A 6036-nucleotide genomic window follows, 5' to 3' on the forward strand; every position below is an offset into this window, starting at 1 on the left:
AGCTCAATGGACGCAACAAGGAGGCCCCACGGCCCTTTAGCCTGACACCAGCGTTTCAATATGATCTATGGCTGATATCGATATCAGACAATAGCAATAGACGGCACAAGAGGGCCATTCGGCCAGTCGAGCCAGCACCGGGACCTTTAATTGATCAGTTTAATCATAGGCAATCAGTGTGAATGTTCCTGCCTTTTACCCATATGTACCTGGAATCACGAACCCCAGTTAGTAAGAGCCCCATACACTCTCTCTTGAAAACTCAGAGGGTGAGGCTGCCTCCAGGGACGAATCCGTGGCTCGAAGGGGGTTCAGGCTACCTCTGCAGACTGGCTATGGGATGTGGGAGGGAAGCTGGACTGCCCACACAGTCATAGGAAACGTGCAACAATGGGCTGGGATTAGCTACACGCCAGAAAAGATCGAACCTGGGGTTGATTAGTAGGATGGGAGGGGTCAATGTTCATAACCATTGTAAGGCCAGAAATTCCACTGAATTGTCAATGCGCTGTGTTGCGCCTCAGAGTTAACGTTGGTTGGTTCACCGGCGTATCTCGAGGAGGCCAGAACAGGAAGGTTTATAATGATGTCATGAGTCGGACGAATGGCGGCTGCTGTTAACTCCCAGCCCGACAAGAGCAGTTATGCGAACTGAGCGGATTAGGAAAAAGATAGCCTCTCGCCAAGCACTGATTATTATTCGATCAGTAGGGTGTCAAGCGGTGGGGATGTACGTTTATTTTCCCGCATGAAGGGGTTAGGTTTGTCAAGGTAAGGTAAGTAATAATGTGAGCTGATGACGGCCCGTCTGCGACAACGTGGAAAAAGCATCCAGCATTTTCCCTGGTACTTACATCGAGGGACAGCACGACGTCACCGGCATGGTAGTTTAACACGCCTTGCGCCGGCCACCCGGCCTAGGAGCGACACTAGTGGAAGCCGGGCTGCACCGCACGGAGACGAGACAAGAGACATATAGATAGTTTTAGGTCCGACTTAAGGTGACGTCGTGGGGGGGGGGGGGGGGGGGGATGAGAAAGGGGGCATATCTGTATGACGGTGAGAAGGCGGATGTTTAGGAGCTGACAAAAGTCACCCCTAGCTTTGCCTAGACATACATAGGGGAGATAAAGGATCGCCATGATTGAATGGCGGAGTAGATTGATGGGAACAAGAGGCCTAGTCTGCTCCTATCACTATGACCTTATGGCACCAGAGGGAGTGGACAATGAGAGTTTTGAGCTTGATACCCATTCAAGGCGATTCGTTTAACAAAACTCTCAGTAAAAGGGGTTCCCAAGAGTGGAACTAACATTACTGCAAGAAGCCGTCATGGGCCATAAAAGCCTATTCAAATGAAGGTCACGCACAATGAATGTCGACCTACTCCATTGATGCTAACCAGAAATTCTGCGGTAATTATGTGAGTGACCTACAGCACTCTGTCTTTTGCGTCGCCTATCCGTGTTCTTCCACAGATGGCCTGAAACGATGACGTTTACTCCAGCTCTGAATCTCATCTTTGTGAACCCTAGGCTGCATCAGTTCCATCATCATCGGCGCAAATAAGGTGAATTAGGTGAACTGTGTCATGGCCTAACTTGACCATGGTGGACCGAGGTGATGTCAAATGCTAAGCAGGTCCCCGGCTAAATAGCTGTGCTTCCTCGTTATCCTTACTCAACCTATAACATGTCCAAGTGTCATATCATTTAATTGTTGAACATGTTGAATCATGTTCGAATAACCCCCTTTAACCGTATGGCAGCATTACATCCATTTTGCCCGCGTATCCTTTTTCCACCTTTCTCCTACGTTAAGAAGGTCCCCACCAAAAACAGCTCACCTGCCCACTTCCCGCGACACTATGAGTTCCAACCCTCAATGTAGGGTCTAACGCTTTGCAAAAGACCCATCCTTACATGGTTTGGGCTAAATGCAAGTTATTCTGGTGTAAATTCCCCAGTGAAGTCGTCATCAGTGTCGGGGACGCACATTGCGCATACGTCCCATTAGTCGCCTCCTTACAGCCCAGAGACCCGGCCGCCATCCCGACTACAGACTCAAGGGGCTGCTCGTCTCCCTCAGAACGCGTGGGTTTCTCGGGTTCTACGGGTTCCCTGATCACACTATCAGAGAAGTACACATGTTTGTCCCTCGTAAATGGCCCCAGGAATGTGCCTCAACTACTTGGTGTGCCGTGAGTTCCACAGATTCACCACTCCCAGCTGCCAAAGATGATAAGACTCATCTCAGTCCTGGAAGGAACCAGCACCAATAGGCCAAAACTGTGGTAATCAATGGGGAAACTGATGGAAAACATCCACAAGAGTCCTACCTTTAATTGGCCAGTCATTACACTCTTAAGAATTTTTTAGATTCTAGAAGATCAACTCTCCAGCTTCTAAATTGGTAACGCGTGCAAGCGTCTTCAGACGAATGCAGCAATATGGTCTAGTCCTGGCCTCCCATCCACCAGATGCACAGAAGTCATAGCAACTGCTTGCCTAAAGTAACGTCTTCCCTCCTACAGCCCTCTGTGCCAGATTACATGAAAACACAATTGCTCTTGACTCTGGACTGATCTGTGATCCGAGATTAAATTGGAACCATCCACACCGCGGGGCATTGAGGACAGATTTGGTCTCAAAATCGTAGGAAGGAAATTATTGCCATAGAGGGAGTGCAGAGACGGTTCACCAGACTGATTCATGGGATGTCAGGACTGTCTTATGAAGGAAAGACTTTGGATAAACTTCGTTTTCTACTGCTCTAGAATTTAGGAGAAGTGAGAGGATCTTATAGAAACTTTACAAACTCTTAAGGGGTTGGACCGCTAGATCAGTAATATTGTTCCCGATGTTAGGGAGTCCAGGACAAGGGGACAGCTTAAGGATAAGCGGGGAAATCCTTTAAAACTTATATGAAAGCATTTTTTCACACATATAGTGTGAATCTCTGGAACTCTCTGCCGCAGAGGGTAGTTGAAGCACACAGTCATATGGCTATATTTGAGAGGGATTAGAGTTGGCCCTGTGGCTAAGGGGATCATGGGGTATGAGCGAAGGGCAGGATGGGATATTGTTGGATATGAGCCAATCATCTGGAATGGCGTGCGGCTCTGAGTGCCGACTGTCCTACTCCGGCACATAATTTTCTATGTTGCTAGGGTCTATGTTAAGATGAGTAAAACATCAATCTGCTCGAGACGAAATGGCGATCAAACAACAATTGGCAACCAGCAATGTTAAGGAGCCCTATGGTGGGTTGTTCTCACATTTCTCGACCAATAGTCGGGGGATTACACAAGGGTCTATTGAGATGCAGAACTAAGCAGAGCGTCGTGTTGCCTAGGTACTAAACCTGGTCCTTTATTGGCACATTAATATTAATCCTTAGGAGAAACATAAGTATGGATCCCCTCTTCTTCTTTCGAGTTGGTGGTACGACGCTTAAAGGTGTTTGGGGACAACTTGTTCTATTAATTTGGATCTCCTCCGTTGTTGCACGTCCAGTCGATGATTGTCGAAACAGGGGCTTTGGCGGGCGCCAACCCACCGACAACCACGTGAAGGTTGCAAATCACAGTTAAAGTTCAAGTTCAAGTGTAGTTCTTGTCGTCGGTCCCTGTTATAGGACAATGAAATTCATTGCTTTGCTTCAGCCACCACGAACATAGTAGGCATTTGAGACAGACACATATCAGTTGTGTTCCATGATACCGGTATATTATTTATATCACACCCAATTAAGACATAAACTGGTTTAAAGTCGCAAATAACAGATATAGGGCATTAAATGTTCAGAGTTTTTGTCCGGGCCAGGTTTAATAGCCTGATGGCTGTGGGGAAGTAGCTATTCCTGAACCTGGTCTTCCACCCCATATTGAATCTTAAGAACACAACAGTGATCCGTAGGCTTTTAGTCCCCTTTGTCGTGATTGGCCTGGGTGTCTCCAGGGTATCTATCCCACTTACATGGCGGACGCCTGGTTGCTTGACTTTGTTTTCACACGCCGGTCGTTGGTCGCGGGAGCACTCGTGCATCAGACAGACCCACCTCCTTACACGTCCTTGACAGATCTCTGGGCAGGGTTCCAGTGCATGGAGTCCAGACAGCACCGGAGACGGCTCTTTCCCTCGCCGTGTGAGCTCCTGCCTTACCCGCCGTTGATCGCCCACTACGGCAGCATCGTCCATCCGCCTGTCCACCGTTGAGCGCGTCTTTGTTTGATTGCTTCTCTGTCTGGGGTCTCCACCATGGACACTTACCCGCCATGCGTGCCTTAGTACACACACATTGATCAAACCACTAGATATCTCTACAGCTAGATCCGAACACATTGAGCTCCAGATAGGTACTCACACCTTGGGCCCAGGTACACACAACACCTTGGCAAGTGCCTTCCCTAAGGGTGCAACAGTCAGGCATCTAAACAGGTTGGGGCGCAACGTCTTTCTCCTGACAGCAACACCACTTCTTGATACGCGCAATCCCTTTCGCGATTTCTATCACAAGAAGCGACACCAAACAGGCATGGTTACAGCATGTGTGCCTTGGTTAGATAATGAATGTGGACGAGATTGATTGGGCTTGCCAGCCCAAGTTGGGATATATACAAAATTAGGGACGGATAGTCGTGTAGAGAAAGCAGGTGTTTACGAAGTGAAACATAATGGACACTAAAGCCATCAAAGAGGCGGTAAATCGGAAGGGTACACAAACAGCGGTAGAACTGCGGGTGAAGTTCGGTCTAGGGAGCGGAGGTGGGGAGGGAAAGAGGCCAACGTTCGTCCCGAAACCCGTCTGCAGACTCAGGTTTTCTGAGTTCGCAGTTGTCTTGGGGGACTTGGAGAACGAGACTCCTCTGAAGACCTTGTGGGTGGGGGGGGGTCTTGCTGCGAGGGGGGGGGATCTGTGCCGCGGTTGGGGTGCCAAAAAAACGCCCGTGACCTCGGTGGGGTTTTCTTGCGCCGATCTTCGGGGGGGGGGGGGGGTTGGGGGCCTCCCCGGCACTCCAAAAGACGGCAGGTTGGGAGGGTAACAGAAGGTTACTGGGTGTCAGAGGGTGTTAATGTGAGGGGAGACGGGCGTGGTGGAATGACCAAAATCGCCGAAACGCCTGTTTCAGCTTGCATCTGTTGGACGAAGGAAAATAAGCAACGTTTTCACCAGAGGACGTGAGGTGGGATAGATCGCCTCTTGTGCTTATAGGTCAAGGTGGAGTGGCGGCCTAAGGCGCCAGAAAATTGATCCGCTAGGGGGCGCTTTCTGCAGCAAGAGTTGTCGGGTGGGGCGAGGATCGCCGGGGCCCTTAGGGGCCGCGTGGAGGGCCGGAGGGCCCTGTTGGGGCGCCGCGGGTATCTGTCAATAACCGGACGAGCCGCAGGCAGTCCAGGCAGTCGCAGCGGGGAAGGCTGAAAGCGAATAATAACCCCCGCGGCAAAGTGAGCCTGGCGATAATGATTGCAGAATTTCATGCCCGAAACCCGGTACACAGGGTAGCTAATGGCACGGAGCGAGGGTGGAGGGCAAGCCGGTGAGGGAGGGGAAGCTCAATGCTCAACTTATTAAGAAGTTGGGCGCAAAGGCTGCGGCGCGTGCCCTGGGAAGTCTACCCCTGGCCACTCATTCGTCTTTGTGCCCCTAATGGATCCAGTGGCATTCCCGCGTTCAAACAGTATAACCATAGACAAATAGGGCCCGCCGGAGGCCAGGCGCCCGTAGGGGTACGGCACCGCTCGGGGAAGAGATAAGCGGCTCGTAACATCTAACGGCAGGTATCCTGGAAAGCTCGCTCCCTCTCAATAACACCTGATCCCTGTAGCCACAAAGGGCCACATCTAAGTCCTTCTTAAACGGAGCAGGGTAATAGCCAATGAATCTGGGTCCTCAAAAACCATCTGTGGAAAGATTCCACAGATTCACCAATCTCTGTGGTGAAGAAATGTAACTTTCTCAATCTCGGGGGGAACATACTTCACTCTTAGGGGAAGAAAAAACTCTGGGGAACCTGTGATCTGGACATTCAAAAGT

This window comes from Leucoraja erinacea, chromosome 36, assembly GCF_028641065.1.
Source record: "Leucoraja erinacea ecotype New England chromosome 36, Leri_hhj_1, whole genome shotgun sequence".
In the NCBI taxonomy this organism is placed as follows: Eukaryota; Metazoa; Chordata; class Chondrichthyes; order Rajiformes; family Rajidae; genus Leucoraja; species Leucoraja erinaceus.